Here is a 19422-nt window from a genome sequence, read left to right as displayed (position 1 = left end):
TGTATTTTTTCATGTATATACTGTAGCCATCTTTCTGTGATAATAATTATACATTTACTTCATGTACCGCTGTATGGACATACCACTATTTATTTGACCAATCCCCTATCAATGGCTATTTTGATTGCTTTATAAACTCTGTAATAAATATCATCACACATACATCTCTGTACACTTGCCCTTAGGATAAATACCTAGAAGTTGAATTGCTGGTTTAAGAGCATGTGTACTTTAAATCTGTTACATATTGCCAAAACTGAACTTCAGAGAGAATGGATTAATATTTATTCCCAGCAACAGAGTATGAGATCCTGTTTCCTCCAGTCCTCGACAGTAATAAATATTTTCTTCTTTTTAATATTTGTCAATCTAACAGTTGAAAAATGATATTTCATTTCTGTTTGTTTTCTGAATTATAAATAACAGCTTTTTTCTATATGCTTTATTGGCCATATTTAGTTTTCCATGACTTTTCCCTTTTTCTTTTTGTGTTTTTTTCCTATTGATTTGTAAGAGCTTTGTACACATTAGAGATATGTTGAAAACTTTTTTTAACCAGTTGACACCTACTTTTTATTTTGTTTATGGTACTTGTTGTGATTTTTTTTAAGCTAATCCACCACACTTTTTCCTTTATGGTTTCTGCCTTTGGTACCACACTAAAAAAACTATTTTCTAGTACACTTATCACTTTAGTTTTTATGTAAAAATCTTTAACACAACATTGTAAATCAACTATACTCTAATAAAAAATAATTTAAAAAAGTAAAATAAAATGAAAATAATAATAATTTTAAAAATAAAAATATTTATCTAAAATTTATTTTACTAGAAGGTGACAGATTTTCTTTTAAATGGTTAGCCATTTGTCCTAAACAGTATCATCTGCCACTGAAACCTAAGTCTGTTTTGGGTCATTCAAATCTATTCTGAGCTCTACTCCCCAACAAGAATTCTTCTTCCCAGTTAGATGAGTTTTTTCATTGCCCACAATAGGTTTTATGTAGGTTGCTGTTTATATTTACATTGTCTCTTACCTTCCCTCCAGAGATCCTTCAAAGCAAAATCATTTCTGGGGTAAGAAGTAGTAAATGCTATTTAAAACAAGAAATACTTCCAGGGCTTCCCTGGTGGCACAGTGGTTGAGAGTCCACCTGCCGTTGCAGGGGACGTGGGTTCGTGCCCCAGTCTGGGAAGATCCCACATGCCACAGAGCGGCTGGGCCCGTGAGCCATGGCCGCTGAGCCTGCGCGTCTGGAGCCTGTGCTCCGCAACGGGAGAGGCCACAACAGTGAGAGGCCCGTGTACTGCAAAAAATAAAAAAATAAAATAAAATAAAATAAAACAAGAAATACTTCCAAAAGAGAGAAGATAATATAGAAGAACACATAAGAGGTTCTACAAATCCTTTGTGTGGCTAAGAAGTAGATGAGCTTTTTATTCAGCAGAGCCCTTCAGTGGACCTTGGATATACAGAGGTGAACCTGGGAGGCGAAGTTAGAGTTCAATTGCTTTGCATAATAAAGTAAGAAGTATTTGGAGGCTTAGTGGCAATAGAGTGAGGAAGGTTTGCAAAGGAAAGAAAGATAAGATTGTAAGAGACACCAAGGCCACATATATGGGTGATATTAATGAATCCCTAATGGAAAGGTGGGCAAATTACTTTAAGGGAAAGGGATAGCCAGTATGAGAATTCAAGTTGCTTACTTTGCTGCAATGTAAAATACTCTCTATTACCCAAACTTTAATAAAGTCCGCTACACACAAAAGGCTTTAAGCTGTGAGATAGATTCTGAGTTCTACCATCTGGTTCGATGTGGATGGAAACAGGAACAGCATTCTTGAGACAATAAGACTGTCTATAATCTGAACTAATTTAATGGGAGCAAGAGATCAAAATCAGTGACTATAAATACATGAGCTCCCAAGAAACTGGTGAATTCCGGGTGAAGGAATCAGAGTTTCCACAAGTTGCAGAATGACACCTTGAGCCAAAAGTTTAAGGGAAAAGATGGTTCCAGCTAACTAATGTGTTACACTATGATATTCAATTCTCAGAACCTCTTAAACAGAATCAAACTGCATGAGGTACAACAGTGATGAACAGAAGTAGCTGGTAGAGGAGGTGCTGATCACTCTGCTTGCACAAGAAACAAGCTGAGGATTGTCGCTTCACCATTGCACATGCTCCCAAAGGGGTCTTGCGGTCCCTACCCCACCTAAGGTGTCCTCAGTCGACTCTCACCTCTTCCACGAAGCTTTCTCCCAAGGTTTTAGCCCTCAGATGTTTCCTTTCCAGAATTTCCAGTTTACTTAAAATCTAAACCTCAGATTAACCTTTATTTTTTCTATCTGTTAATTTCTCTGTGGAATTCAACTGTACATGCCATGCAGATGAGAATTACATGAAAGAAAAGGAAAAGAAAAAGAAAAGAAAAGAAACAAGCCACCTACACACATCCTAAACATCTTATATTACACTCAGAGCCTATTACATTCTTGGTGGTGGAACAGTGCAAGACACTGATGCAGAAGCAAGTTTACTAATCAACCTAGATGGTGATGCTCCTGAATCAAGGAACAAAGTGAGAGGAATAAAAACAGGAAGGAATGCAGGAATAGGGAGAAGAGGATGGGCTGATGAAGAACGTAATCTGGCTTAAGACACCCAGGTTATAATATCAATAGTGTATGGTCATCATGAGTCAGGAACTAGAAGAGAGATTTAGGTTGGAGATGGAGATCTGAGAGTTTTTGATAAGCACAGATGACATCACCCAGGGACAGTTTATAGAGGGAGGAGAGAACAGGTCTAAGGAAAGAATCTTAGGAAATGTCTTCATGTAGGGAGCCTGTTAGGAAAGACTAGTTGGGGAAAGTAAGCCTTCTGCAGTTATAGACAAACTAATAATTATAAACACCTATAGAATGAACAAGTAACTGGCTGGCTCTATTTAAGATCTCTAAATGCCCATTTCAAGCCCTCTTTCCACCTTCCTGCAAGTGAACTCACTCACTGATCTTCACAGTTAAAACCATGGTCTTTCAGAGGAAGTGGCAGAAATGGACAATTGTCACAGGCCAAGGCCCCTAAGGTGGGAGGATGCTATTTGCTGATGTTCAGAGAACACCATACCTAAGGGAAAGTTCAACGCTGAGCCTTTCCATCTAGTTTGTTCTATGATTAGCTCAAGCCAACTGAGTTAAGATCAGCCAAACAAAGATCTCACTCATGACAGGAAAGATCCATATACCAGGGTCTCAAAAGGCCTTAGTCAAGAGCCTTAGTGACTTCTATCTGCTTCAAGGGATCTGTTCCTGTCCTGGTTGAGAATGACATTCAGAGGAAGTGATGGCTTCCACTTTGGTTACCCGCTATGCCCTTGGCACTTAGTCACCCACCCTGACAGATTTAAATGGCTGCAAGACTGCCCTTCCCAGACATGGGTTTATCTTCACTGAAGGACTGAAAAAAATTAGTCTGGACTGCCCATGAGCTATAAAAGAAGAGGGATTTCATAGGCAAAGTAGAAAATTTATAATGTCACACCCATTCCATAAAAATGACCTCCACACCACTTGGCACTGATGCCCATATGTAAAATCAAAATCTTGAACCAGCAGTGAGAACTGGGACTAACGTGGAGATGAACAGTCCCAGAGTGGGAGAGATGGGGTGCCCAAAAGTACTAGAGAAATCCTGGAAGAGGTCAAACCTAGGGAAAGAAGCCTCAGAGAAGCCCTCCTTCCTTGGATCCAAAAGCTGATGTATCTGTGGCCATGATGGCATCACCCCATTCACCATTTCCTGTTTCCACTGGAGGAAAGGGGAAGAGGACCTAAACATGGGAGAAAGAATGTAGCAACCCTACCTCCTTCTCCACCTTGGGCTCCACTCCAGATCAGAGCCGGCCTTCTGCAGACACACAGTTAAGTAGTCACACACATGGTGTGATTCCAGCAAAGACATAAACAGCAGGCGCTCAGTGGGCACTTGTTGAATGAGGAGCCACAGGAGACATTTCCTATCCCCAAAGAATTTTTTTCACTGACTGTCACATTACCTTTACCTGGAATTACTCCATTTGATGTCCATTCCTTTAGGATAAAGCCTTGTACTTCCCAAAACTGTGCTCCACCAAGCACCATACTCTGTCAGATCTTAACAATTTTCTTCAGCCAGAAAAAAAAAAAGGTTTTCTAGTTAAATAAGTCTAGGAAATGTTATATTCTCTATCTCCCTTTTGGAGCTTTATAAATGCATATTAAAAGCTCTTTTTGAGGCAGAGGCAGTTGGAGAGCTAACATGAAATTCAGGACAGGGGCTCAACTAAGCCTAAGAGCCTTGTTCCAGAAGCATAGCTGTACAGACCAGCAAGACAGCCAATCAGCCCAAAGAGCAGTAGACAGAGTTCAAGGTGGTCAACACTGGGATATCAGTGCATGGGCAGAACTCTACTTACCAAAGCGTAGCTGTAGGAAAAGTCTCTAGTATCGGAGAAGGGACCTGGCCCAGAAGAGATTGGAAAGCAAAGGTCACAGCCCCTGATAAGGGGTTGACAGCAGGGTTACACTCCTGGACAGGGCTAGGGGGTCCTCTCAGGGAAAAGCCAAAAAAAAGGTGAGATGGAGGAGAGGCAGAGACTGGTGGACAGAACTGTCACTCAGGGCACATGCCCAGGAGTTCCTCCCTGCTGGGGGCACTGGCTCCAAAATCCTGGTGATCAGCAGATCCAGCTACATCACTAGATCTTGTGTATGAGGCTAAGGTGGTTGGGAAGAGAGGTAGGGGTGTGGTATATCCAGAAATTTCCAAAGAACTGTGCTGATTCCAGTAAGGAAGGAGGTCCACATTATGTCAAACTTTAGGAGGTGAGGGGTAGAGACCATTCTTCAGGTAGTTCTCTAGGAAAATGTGCTGAAAGAAGTGAGAGCCTTAGAGGCCTGAATGAAGCCGAAAGTCTGATCCAAAGAAAATGCTCCAGACTTAGGGTAGAAATGTGGACAAAGTAGAAGTTGAAGCCTGAGGGTAAAGGACATCCATGAACCCAACTGTGAGGAGCTGGGAAAGGCACTGAGATTTGAGCTGTCTCTGTCAGACTCCCTGAGGGAGGAAAGATGTGAGAATTCAGATCACAAAGGCAGTTTGGGAGCACTGCTAAATGAAAGATGAACAGTCAACCAGTAGCGAATTTAATCCACAAAAGTTGAAGATTGAATCCCAGGTGCTATGCTGGCACCTCTGGCTTAGTTATTTTGGCTCCACAAAGATAGAGAACAAGAGGGAACTGCACTTTGCATGGATACCCCAAGTGCTTTGTCACTGCTTTGGACAAGGCTTATTTACTTTCTGGTAAAGCCCTATCGCAGCACAGCTCATTGGGAAATCAAGACCAAAAGCTGTCTGTGACCAGCGGCCACTGAGGAAGTACCCTGCCCATGTTGTCATCGGTGGCCTCTTTTGCGCCACCATTTTACATCATTTATGGGAAGCTGCCTCCTGCTTCCTAAGATCTGTGATGGTCTTGTCTGAGGACATCAGAGCAAACCACAGACTCAAAGGTTCTACACTCCTTATTACATTCTGCCTGTCAGCTGTTCTCCAGATAACACCATGACTGCATATCCAGCACACTGGTGGGGAAATGTCTCTACCCAGCACCCCCTCTGGAGTTCAAGAGCCTCCATTCCCCCCACTCTCAGCTCCTTATCTTTCCTCAGGCAAAACTGTGAAGAAAACAAGGTGTTTCTGGGTCTTCCCTGGTGGCGCAGTGGTTGAGAGTCCGCCTGCCAATGCAGGGGACACGGGTTTGTGCCCCGGTCCGGAAAGATCCCACATGCCGTGGAGCGGCTGGGCCCGTGAGCCATGGCCGTTGAGCGTGCGCGTCCGGAGCCTGTGCTCCACAACGGGAGAGGCCACAACACTGAGAGGCCTGCGTACCGCAAAAATAAATAAATAAATAAATAAAAACAAAAAAACAAAAAAAAAAACAAGGTGTTTCTTTAGGAACCCAACTTCTCTTCTCAGGGCCATTATCTCAATCTCAGTGGTGTCTCCTTCCCGTCACTATGACTGGGGGCACAATGCTTTCTCCTCTCTGTCCCTGCCTTAGTCTAGTTCTCAGAAATCAATCTCATAAACTCATTCATACTTCTACTTACATGACCAAACCCTTACATAATCAAACCCTTTCCTGGAGTTTCTTCATTTTTAATAGGGTTTCAAAAGACTTAAGGGGAAGAAATTTCACTTGTGGAATTCCAAGCAACAGCAAATAGCTAAGGCAAGTCTTTGAGGGTCAAGACATATTCTTGGTGCCCCCTGAAATTATACCACTTAACAGACCAGCCCTGTCTCTTCTTATTCCATCACCTGACACCCTTAAGCTGTCTCCTCTGCCAGCCAGGGGCCAGGCTCCCCTGGATCTGGGCCAACACCCACTGCCATCTGGTCTCCCTTGAAAAAGCAAAAGGGAGACATCTCTTGTTTACTCAGTAATAATTCACTGTAATAGCCACATAACAGGTGCCACCACCTCCCAGTTCACGCAGTAAGGCCACACCACACCCTCACCTCTGCCGCCATCATGGCTTATTCCTTGGAACACATCAACAGGTTTTATTTGGATGATATGACAGGGCCTCTTAAACAGTACACCAGAGTTACCAGTGGTGTTTTGATAGTGTGAGTTACACTACAATGAAGACCTAGAGGTAAAGAACAAAGACTTTTTTTAATCCTCCCCTACAGTCAATTGGTTATCTTTCCCACATATGTTGTTGCACCATATCTATATATAGAACCTAGTACTAGTCTATAAACAGGACGCTCTGGCTAAACACGTCTAAACAAGCAAAACTGTGAGATAAAGAAAGATGGTATCTCCCCATCTTCTCTTCTTTCCCCACCCTCCTTTCTTACATCTTGTCAGAGACAGAAGAGCTCTATAAAAACCGCATGGGCTTTGGAATTGGACAGACCTGAGGAGAAATAAATCATAGCTCAGCCTTGTATTAGCTGTCTGACCTTGGGCAAGTTACATAATTTCTTTTTCAGCTTGCCCACGTGCAAAAATAGAAATGATAACTTATTGATTTGTATTATGATATTAAATAAGAAAATATGCAAAGACATCTAATATATGCCTGGCTCTCCAGGGATGTAAGTTTGTTCTTCCCAATCTAGTTTATCGTGTACCTGGTCCCCTCATGTTACGCTCTGGTTGTCCAAGGTGTGTGCCACACACAAACTTTCCCTTCCTTTTCCTAAACCCTATCAAAGTTCCCATCCCTTACAAAAGCTAATCTAATCACACTGCTAAAAGGAAAGCAATTCTGATAAAATGAAGTCAAGTAAAACGTGGACGATATTGCTAGGTTCCTATATTAACTCTGTGGGAGATATTTCTTCATTTTAAAAAAAGGGGGGGGAAAGGGGTGTGTGTGGAAATTCAAATGAAAGAAAAGACTTCTAATGATGAAACTCTCCTACAGGACAGGGGATCCGTGTGTTGGCCTCTCTCCCTGCAAGCACAGTCTCTGTGGTAAAGATGAGAAACCATCAGAGATACAGGACACCATCTCAGATTGCTGAATGTCACACCTCAAATCAACAGGTCCAGAATAGAACCTGGGAGCCTTGGCTACCTCTTCTGCTCTGGCCAGCACACACTACTTCCTTAGCCAAGAAGTTACGGTGGTGCTTTTTTCCCTAGGAGGTTTCCAACACTATTTTAAACTCTATGGAAACAAGCAGTAATAGGATTTAATTATGGGTCACAGCCTTGGAACAGCCTATTTGAGGCCTGGGCTCACTTCCAGAATCATACCTTACCTCACTGAATGGTCTCAACAAGGCCCATGTTAATACAGGAAGCAAAGTGGGCCTGCATCTTGACTTCTCTCTCAGTGATCTAGGAAGGAGGAACACAGGAAAATTTCTGGACTTTCCACATCCAGGATCACTGAAGCAGATTACTACAACTAAAAACGGCTGAAGTGTAATCACGCGGCACAAAATGCTATGCTGACTATAAATCACAACTCAGCATGGGAGTTCTCATTGTGAGGGACTCTTTAGCAGTGCGCATGTTCTACTTGACCTTCTTGGCAAGGCCCCAGGGAGCCCGGAGCATAGCCCAGGCTGGGCTCTCAGTGGTCTGGACACCACTGCGGGGTGAAAGGGGCTGGCTGGCAGCTTCAGCAGATGGAGTTAAGAGGAAATGAAGGTGAAGTCCAAGGTAAGGAAGGGGCTGGTCCAGGCAGGATTATCTGACAGCACATGCTCAGGGAACTCGCAAAGCAGAAACAATAATAACAAATGTTTTAAATTATTTTATATTTATCCAGGTAGTCACCATGGTAAATATCAAAATTTTGCTGGGTTTTCCTTATACTTTGCTAGATTTCCTTACACTTATTTTGTGTTTAATATTGTTTTTGAAATATATACTGAGGGCTAAAATTACGAGGAACATCATAATCTTCCTATTGCTTAGGCCTCTAAAGTTCTTTTCTGTTTTTTTTTATAAATTTATTTATTTATTATTTATTTTTGGCTGCGTTGGGTCTTCGTTGCTGTGCGCAGGCTTTCTCTAGTTGTGGTGAGCAGGGGATACTCTTGGTTGTGGTGTGTGGGCTTCTCGTTCTGGTGGCTTCTCTTGTTGTGGAGCATAGGCTCTAGGCGTGCGGGCTTCAGTAGTTGTGGCACATGGGCTCAGTAGCCGTGGCTCGCGGGCTCTAGAGCGCAGGCTCAGTAGTTGTGGCGCACGGGCTTAGTTGCTCCGCGGCAACTGATCTTCCCGGATCAGGGCACGAACCTGTGTCCCCCGCATTGGCGGGTGGACTCTTAACCACTGTGCCACCAGGGAAGCCCCGAGGCCTCTAAAGGTCTTAATCTGGTTCTTGACTTCAGCATGAAGCAAGAAAAACCAGGATTCCAAAGCTTCATGGTCAATATTCATTTTTCCATTCAATAAACATTTCTTCAGGGGCCAATAAGTGCCAAGTCTTTACTCAGTCCTGGGATACAGCAGCAAACAAAACAGATATGGTTCCTGAGTTCCCGGAGCTACAGTTTAGTGAGAGGAGTTGAGAATAAGATCAGGATCCAAAGCAAAAGGTCTATATTAGAAAACAGGCAAGATTCTGTAGCCAGCAATGGGATGCAGAGGGAGGAAACCTCTTCTGGGATGCCAGCAGAAGAGACCACGGCTGACAAGGTGCTGTTCAGGGAGATGAGCTGGGTCAAATAATACCCTTATCCTCCCATTCTTTTTGGCAGGGGAGAGAGCCACTGCTGTGGGTTGAGTTAATCGAGAACAAGTGACCAGGGCCCTCGCAGCCAATGCTACCATGAAGCTGTTCCTTCTCTGCTCACAGCCATGAACTGTGACATGTGCCATGTGAGCTATGTGTGAGATCCTGAAATCTCCAAAGGAAAACAAGACTTGAGCTGTCTACTGACAGGAATTCTAGGAAATATAGTGGGCCAGAAATGGGAAGCATAAAAACAGTCGCCAGAAGAAACTTGGTGACCCTCCCCTGAATTGTCACTGACACTTCTGACATTACAAGGGAATGAAAAAAAACGCCTGATTTCACCTGGAGGGGTGGGGTCAGGAAGAGACCTGCTGAAATGATCGGGCTACAACCAGAAGCCTCCTGAGAGGCATTTCTGCTTTAGGGTGTAAAGTGGGCAAGGACGGGGAAATGCTGCAGCCTGCTGTGTTAGAGAAAGGAGCTATTTGAGCAGCTCAGCCTCAGCACTACCAGAAGTGGGAAGGCTGTGGTAAAGGTGAAGAGCTGATAAGAATAATAGCAAGAGCTTCAGAGTGAGTGCCCAGCCAGCAGAGCAGTGGCCTAAAGAGCTTTCCAAGTATTTGACCTCTCTGGGCCTCAGTTTCTTATGTGAAAACAGAGATGATAATCAATAGCGTGCACTGGTTTCCTAGGGTTGCTGTAGCAAATACTACAAACTAGGTGGCTTTAAACAACAGAAATTTACTCTCTCACAGTTCTGGAAGCTAGAATTCAAAAATAAAGGTGTCAGCAGGGCTATGCTCCCTCTGAAAGTTCTAGGAAAGAACCCTTCCTTGCCTCTTCCAGCTTCTGGTGGTCGCCAGTAATCCCTGCCATTCTTTGTATATGGCAGCGTATCTCCTATCTCTGCCTCCATCTCTACATGGTCATCTTTCCTCTGTGAGTGTCTCCCCCTTCTTATAAGAACACCAGGCATTGGATTAGGGCCCAATCAAGTTATGACTTCATCATAACTTGATTATACCTTACAAAGACCTTATTTCCAAATACGATCACATTCATAGATTCTAGGTGGATATGAATTTTTAGGGGGACACTATGCAACCCAGTATAGAGCACCTACCCCATAAAGAGTTGATATATATAAGATGCTTAGAACAGTTCCTGGTAGATAATATATGCCATGTATGAGTTAGCTACCTTTCTTCATTATCTCTGGCAGATAGTAGCTGCCATGAAATATGTGGATGCTCTGTTGTATAAGAATCATCCTCCCTCCATCTTGAGTCAGAGGCAAAAAACTGGGTGGGACTAGAGTTCCAAAAAGAGAAGATGAGGACAGAGCTAGAACACAATGGGTTTATTACCATTCAACACTCCCTCTACCAATACCCTATCAATACACCTAGGCTGGAGTGAGGAAATATCTGCTACAGTCACATCATTTGTTTTTTGAACAACAGAGAACTTATCACTCCAAACTAACAATGGCCCCATCAAAGAAGTCCTCAAATTAGGACCCACTTAGGAGGAGCTTCCAGAGCCAGGAGAGAAGCTGCACCAGTGAGCCCAGCAGCCTCATCATTTAGAATCAACTGTGAGTTCTGATCCCAAACTGCTTTACACAGCATATTCATCCCATAGTTTAACAAATGAATGACTACTGACTGAGTCCAAATATTAAGTTCATTCTCTAAAATGGAGATTTGCTACTTGCTATAGCTAGGATAGCTTACTTTCAAATTGGGGGAGGGGAGAATAGATTCAAGGCTCCTGCTCTTGCTCCTTCAATAAAGGGGTTTGGGACATACTAAAAAGAAACAGAACCAGATCTCAACTGCTATCTTCATATTGAAATAAATTCCAGATGAATCAAAGATTTAAATTTAAAGATTGAAAAATACACACCCACGCAAAGTACTCAACAAGAATGGGTAACTATTTTTATAATTTTGAGGTAGGGAAGCATGCCTTTTCTAAACATTGAACTAGTAGCAAAAACTATAACGGAAAAGATTATCTTGACTACTTAAAAATGTCAAACTTGCAGACAGATAAAAAATTGTATAAACAAAGGTGAAAAACAAATGACAAACTGGGAACAATTCTGCACTATATACAACCATCAACACTTTAGCTCTTACAAATTATTAAGAAAATATTACTGGGAAAATGTGCAAAGGACATGACACGAATAAGTGATTCAAAAAATACATACATCTGTCCAAAATACATTTGAAAAGATGTTTAATCTTTAATATTCAAAGAAATGTAAATTAAATCATATTTAATGACTAAATATGATGTAAATTAAATCATAATTGCTATGTCTCAGTTACTATTCAAAGCATTTTACTTGGATTAACTGATTTATTTCTCATGAAATAGGTGCTATCATTATCCCTACTTTACCAAAGATGAAACTGAGGTACAGAGAAGTTAAATGACGTACCCAAGGTCACATAGTAAGTGGCTGAGTCAGAATTCAGGTCCCATCAGGCTAGCTCCAGAGTCACATTCTCAACTACCATGTTATACAGTGACAAGACAATGTTTCACCTGTCAGATGAGGAACACAAAAAACACACAAGCCAGTGTTACTGATGATATGGAGAAACAGGCAATCTCATGCACTGTTAGTATAAGTTAACATTCTTAAGGGTAGTTTGGCTTCATGAATCAACATTCTAACTGTGCATATATCCTTTATCTCAGCCATTCCATTTCTTGAAACTTATCCTAAGGAGATACATAGACAAGTGTATAAAGATTATTTACCAAGGTATTTACTATAGAATATACATAATAACAAATATGTTACAAATAAAAATCCCAACAGGCACACCAAAAATCCAACAAATTCATTCATTCAACAAATATTTATTGAGCACCACCTAGGTACCAGGAACTGGTACTAAGCTCTAGTTACAGAGAAGCAGAGTAAAAAAAAAAAAAAAAAAAAATCCCTATTTTCATGGAGCCTACATTCTAATGAAGCGTGTTAGGCAATAAACAAATAAGAAAAATATGTAGTATGGCATGTGGGGCTAAATGCTATAAAGAAAAGTAAAGGAGAGAAGGAAGATAGGAAAGGAAGGTTGTCACAACTTTAAGTAAGAGGGTCGGGGAAGGCATCATTGATTAGAGATGAGATAAACAGATTATACACTAAGAGAATAAAATGCATTATGGTATATCCACACATGGAAGTATAATTCAGCCATTAATTCTGTATTTACTGAAAAGATGTCTATAACACATAATCCAATGAAAAAGGATTCTCACTACACACAAAAAATAGGTAACTATGTGAGGTAATGGATGTGTTAACCACATTGTGGTAATCAGTTAACAATACATATATGTATCAAATCATCACACTGTACACCTTAAACTTACACAATGTTCACATCAATTATATCTCAATGAAGCTGGGAAAAAAGGTGAAAAAAGATTACAAAACAGTATTAAAGAAAAAACCAGGGCTTCCCTGGTGGCGCAGCAGTTAAGAGTCTGCCTGCCAATGCAGGGGACACAGGTTCGAGCCTTGGTCCAGGAAGATCCCACATGCTGCGGAGCAACTAAGCCCCTGCACCACAACTACTGAGCCTGTACACCATAACTACTGAAGCCTGCACTCCTAGAGCCCGTGCTCTGCAACAAGAGGAGCCACCGCAATGAGAAGCCCACGCACCACAACAAACAGCAGCCCCTGCTCGCCGCAACTAGAGAAAGCCTGCACGCAGCAACAAAGACCCAACGCAGCCAAAAATAAATAAAAATAAAATAAATAAATTTATTTTTAAAAAAACAGTATTAAGTTATGGGTCCATTGATTTGAAATTACATGTGTATACATGCTTATGCTTTACATGGGAAAGAGAAACAACACAGAAAGAGACTGATAATACCAAGCAAGGGTCCAGGCTGAGTGCCAGGTAAGTGGTACAGGCAGCATGTGTTTGTTCTCCTACCTGCTCACTCATCCCCCTCTCCACATCTACACTTTGTTCCAGAAAGGATTTAACGACAGCAAATCTACATACACCGCAAGTTCTTTAACTCTTCCCATCCTCCCTCACCCTTTTCCCTGCTCTTCCCAGAAGGCAGGACAGTGACAGGATGAAAGGGATAAAAGCTTAAGATCGTGATAAGCTGAGTGGACATAAGACGGATGGAGGGACACCCCCACAGATCTGGATGGGATTCCTCTTATTGCAGCACATGGGAAACATCCTGGGAGGCATACTTCCTCCATGCAGATCTGTAAGATTTGAAGCAAGGCTATCTGATTTAGATTCCCTATTGTATCTCCTACTAAACCCCAAATGCCTTACGGGGCAGCCAGGAGCAAGACTGACTCATTCACAGGGAGGTGACAAGCTACAGCAGGCCAGAACACTACCCCTGGTACATGAGTGCCTACATCTTCCTTTGAGCAGAAAATGACACAGAGATGAGCCCTTTTTGCCCCTTACCTTATCCCTTCCTCCATGCCTGCACCCAACAAGCTGTCCTTGGCTATACCATGACTACCCTAGAGATTCGGATTTCCCCACTAAGATTCTCAGGCTAGGTCCCTACCAAGAAAGTTGCCCAAAGTGACCAGCCATGCTAGTGTACACTGAAACATTTTCAGCTGCGACGCAGTTTCAAGTAGATCCCTAGATCCAGATATATTTGCTCTCAAGTATGTGGGAGCAGAACACACTTCTTGCTTGAGCATAAAGCCACACACAAGAAATTGGCAACTTCATAAAGGTAGAATCCATGTTGCTATTCCCTATTTCTTTAGCCTGAGGGAGCAGTGGAGGCACACAAATAGAGGTAGGGGACCTAGGGAAAGATTTGACTATGTCAAAATATTTCTCAAACACTCTCTGTCACCTCTTGGATACCTACTATATGCCAGGCCTCGTGTTAAGTGCTTTCATATACTTACACCAAAATAGACAAATTACTTTTATCAAACATTCCTATTATGTGCTACTGAATTTAAGACACCTAAGGCACGTACAGGTCCAGCTGCCCTGCTGACAGCTGAATACCCAAGCTTGAAATTAGGTAGAGGGTAGAAATCTAAGACTTCCCTTGAGGCTACGACACAGAAGTCTCACTGCATACTATCAGGCCACAGCCTCAAGGCCCCATTCCAGCTTCTGCTTTCTCTCCTGGGCTTTCAGCAGGGAACAACACACACAAAAACACACAAACACACACACACACACACACACACACACACACACACACACACACACCCACACACACAAATCCTCCAATGCCCTTAGTCTGCAAGTGGAAGAAATTCTTCAGTAGGGAAGAGTACAAGGTGAATCAGAGAAAAACCAAAGCAATCATCTCTTCGGCAGAGAAGTCTCTTTCTCTCTTTATCCATTTCTCTCTTGTCTTTCTTGAATATGTAGTTATTGAGCAACTTCTATTATGCTTATCACTATAGGATATAATCATAAGACATGCCTCCTGCCCTCAAGAATTTACTCTGTTTAGGAAGACAAAATCAACGCACAGGAAACATGTTATTGAAAAGGGGGACTCCAATGTATATGTAAAACTGAAACAGACTCACAGATACAGAAGACAAACTAGTGATTACCAAAGAGGAGAGGGACAAATTAGGGATTACAGATACAAACTACCATGTATAAAATAGATAAGCAACAACGATATATTGCATAGCACAGGGAATTATAGCCATTATCTTACAATGGAGTATAATCTGCAAAAATCACTGAATCACTTTGCTATACACTGAAACTAATGTAATATTGTAAATCAACTATACTTCAATAAAGGTGGAGGGGCTCTAAGATTTCTAGTGCAAGAGTGGTGCTAGTAACACAAATGGAGGGATAAATGATGTTAGACACACGGTACACATAGGTATCTTCAATTTCAACACAATCTCCTCTTTTTTTGTTCTATTCTTAGTAGAAATATGTTTCACTTCAAGAAAAATCTCAAATGCAAAAATTCAATACATAAAGTTGGCAATCATTCACTAGAAAAAACCGATCTCTTTGCTGTCAAGTTTAGGGAGATACCATTTAACCTGCCCCCAACACATGTTCCTGTTGCCCCATATACACACAACGTTTACGTTCAACTTTTCAGGTTCACAGGGTAAAGCAAAGTACTTTTTAAAATAGATTATAAAAGGCAATATATTGACAGATGAACAGATATAAACAAAATGTGGTACAAACAAAAAATGAAATATTATTTAGCCTAAAAGAGGAGGAAGTCCTATCACATGGTACAACATACAAGAACCTCAAGGACTTTCTGCTAAGTGAAATAAGCTAGACACAAGAAGACAAATAGTATATGATTCTACTTATATGAGGTATCTAAAACAGTCAAATTCCTAGAAACAGAAAGTAGAAGAGTGGTTCAGGGGCAAAGGGGAAGGAAAAATGAGGAATTGCTGTTTAATGAGTATAAGAGTTTCAGCTGTCCAAGATGAAAAAGTTCTGGTGATCTGTTGGACAACAATATGAATATACTTAACACTACTGGACTGTGAACTTAAAAATGGTTAAGACAGTAAATTTTATGTGTTTTTTAATCACAATTTTTTAAAAAGGCAATGCACACATGGGTTAAAAAAAATTTCAGCAACACAAAAAGATATCAAAAAAAAAAAAAAAAACAAACCTCCAGGGGTAGTCTGGGTATAACAAGTATATAGAGTCCTCCCCTTTTTTCAATCAAATACTAATACCAGCATGCCACAAACTCTATTTTGCTTGCTTTAGTTTTCTCTTAACAATAGATCTTAGAGATTGTTCCATATCACTGTGTGAGTGTGTGTGTGTGAGGGTGGGTGTACCTGTCTCATTCTTTTTAACTGCTGAATTAATACGGTGCTATCCACCATAATTTACTCAACTAGTCCCTTATCAATATAGTAAGATGTATTTTTAAGCAAAATGTGTTAAAGGCTTTGCACACTGATTTTGCACATTTTTCCCCCTCAACAAAAATGTTTAGATTTCACTCTTCATAATACTTCCAAGCAACTATAAATGATGACTGACATTTGCTTTAGTTTGAATTTAATAGTGTTTCGCCTTGGCTCATTTCTACTAGGTTGTATGTTGATTTGTCATTGTCACAAGGAGTCACCAACAGTATGATCAAGGGAGCACATGAAATACACACCATCCTCTGAATATTATGGTCACCCTTTACTCCATCATCCTTATAAATGGTTTGTCAATAGTACAGCCGTCCTCCTTTATCCACGTGGGATACGTTCCAAATCCTGGAACCATGGATAGTACTGAAACCTATATATACTGTTTTTTCCTATAGCATACACAGCATGGGTATGCTGAACAAAGGATGATTCACGTCCTGGATGGGAAGGAGCAGGATGGCACAAGATTTCATCACACTGCTCAGAACGGTGTGCAATTTAAAACTTATGAATTGTTTATTCCTGGAATTTTCCATTTAATATTTTCAGACCTCAAGTATTGAAACTGTGGAAAGCAAAACCTCAGATAAGGAGGAACTACTGTCTACCCTTTACTGTGTTTAACTCTGAGAAAATTAAAAATATATACACACACACACATACTTTCATTATTTAAGAAATTTTTTTAAAAAAACACCTCTTTCGGGCTTCCCTGGTGGTGCAGTGGTTGAGAGCCCGCCTGCCGATGCAGGGGACACGGGTTCGTGCCCCGGTCCGGGAAGACCGCGGAGCGGCTGGGCCCGTGAGCCATGGCCGCTGAGCCTGCGCGTCCGGAGCCTGTGCTCCGCAACGGGAGAGGCCACAGCAGTGAGAGGCCCACGTACCGCAAAAAAATAATAATAAAAAAATAAAAAACACCTCTTTCACCCAATGTGTCTGGGTCTGCTATTTGGTTTCTTTTAGAGAAAGCACAGTGAAATAGAATGAGTGAGGGCTGTACAGACCACCTGAATCAGGGTTTGAATCCCGTTTCTGCCATTTCCAAGTTAGTCCATCTCCCAGAGCCTGTGTCTTGTCATCTGTAAACCAAGGGCAATACCATCTATCTCTTGCATAGGGAAGATCGCCACACAGGGTGAAAAGTCCATTCAAGAGGACCAAAGTGCTATCTCTATTGAACTAGCACTGCCTGGGGAAGTCAAAGAACTGCTTAGAGAAGTGGTAAAGGACAAGAAGGAATCGGACCAGTCAATGAGAGAAAGGGTGCTCTGGCAGAGGTAACACATGCACAGAGGGTGAGAGTTCTGCAGAGCCACAAAGCACCAACACACTTACTGACAAGAAGGTGAAAGGCAATTTAGTCAACAAATCCTTATCGAGTACCTCTATGTACTCACTAGGCACTGAAGACAAAACTATGAGCAAGAAGGTCCTTGCCCTCATGGAGCTTATAATCCAGTAAGAGGGAAAGATAAACCAGTAAAAAGCATTAAGTGGTCTAACGGAAACAAACAGATGCTAAGATAATAACATGGTGTTGCTTTGTATGGAGAGGCCAGAAAATACCTCCAAAACAAGATAATGCTCAACTGAAACTTAAAGGCAAGTGATAATTAATGAAGTGAAGAGCAGGGTAGAGAGTATTCTAGGCCAAGTCCATGAAGCCAGAGAACTGAAAGAACTGCAAGCAGGTGAGGGTGCATGCAGGAGATAAGGAGGAAAGGGGCTTGAAATGAGACTTAAAATACAGGCAGGGGCCAGATCTTGCTAGGCCTTGTAGGCCACAATTTGGGTCAAATTGTGCAAGACTGTTTATTCCAACCTGAGACATTTGGACTTGATTGTACAGGTAACAGGAATACAAGAGAGGATGTGAAAAGGAGAGAGTCAGGGCTGGGTTGTTTTATAGAAGGATAGTGGAAGTTGTTTAGAGGACAGCTGCAATAGGGAGTGACGACAGCTTGGAGACCAAAAAACAGCCTACTTTAGGGCAGGGTCACTGTGTACAGAAAAAGAGGCATCCCAGAGGCAAATCTGAAGTGCAATTGGCAGCCTTCAAAGACTGTGTTCTAGCCTGCTTTCTGAGTCCAAAGTCAAAGTCCGCAGTATACTCCAGAAGTATTGACCTGCCAGGGGGAATCATTAAGGCCCTCTACCTCATCTGGGATCTTTGCCTTCTATGGCAATGAGAAGATGAGTTGTCAGTACATAGGGACAGTTATCCACTGTCCTCAATGGAAGACAGGTGACAGATTAAGGTTCCTGCGACCTTAGGATCCAAGTAAAGGGTTCAAAACCCTTTCCTTGGGGCTTCCCTGGTGGTGCAGTGGTTAAGAATCTGCCTCCTGGGCTTCCCTGGTGGGGCAGTGGTTGAGAGTCCACCTGCCGATGCAGGGGACATGGGTTCGTGCCCCGGTCCGGGAAGATCCTACATGCCACGGAGCGGCTGGGCCCATGAGCCATAGCCGCTGAGCCTGCGCGTCCAGAGCCTGTGCTCTGCAACGGGAGAGGCCACAACAGTGACAGGCCCGTGTACCGCAAAAAAAAAAAAAAAAAAAAATGAATCTACCTGCCAATGCAGGAGACACGGGTTCGAGCCCTGGTCCAGGAAGATCCCACATGCCGCGGAGCAACTAAGCCCCTGTGCCACGACCACTGAGCCCGCGTGCCACAACTACTGAAGCCCGTGAGCCTAGAGCCCGTGCTCCGCAACAAGAGAAGCCACCACAATAAGCATGCACGCTGCAATGAAGAGTAGCCCCCACTCACCACAACTAGAGGAAGGCCGTGCACATCAACAAAGACCCAACGCAGCCAAAAATAAATAAATAATTTTTTAAAAAAAAAAACCCTTTCCTTCCCTCTAGGGGAGCAGGGGGTCAACACAGTCCTCTAAGTCAGAGTTTCTTCAAATATGGTCTGCAGATGATGACTGGTGTGAGAGTCACCTGGAGGCCAATCAAAATGCAGAGTCCTGGTTACCACCCATACCTACTCAGTCAGGAGAGCAGGAGTAAAGACCAGGAATCTGAATTTTAAATAAGTAGCGAGCCCCTCAATACTTGCCCCCATGGGTAATTCTGATGTATTAAAGCTTCAAAACCATAGCTCCAGGAATAGGGCTAATAGAGGAAGGCCCTCACTTAAGGGTGAATGGCAACGTCGAAATTAGGGGACTACATAGAACCAAGAGTCAAGCTGGGCATGAAATAAACTAGAAA

Source organism: Tursiops truncatus, chromosome 14, assembly GCF_011762595.2.
Source record: "Tursiops truncatus isolate mTurTru1 chromosome 14, mTurTru1.mat.Y, whole genome shotgun sequence".
NCBI lineage: Eukaryota > Metazoa > Chordata > Mammalia > Artiodactyla > Delphinidae > Tursiops > Tursiops truncatus.
This window is presented reverse-complemented; position numbering follows the sequence as displayed.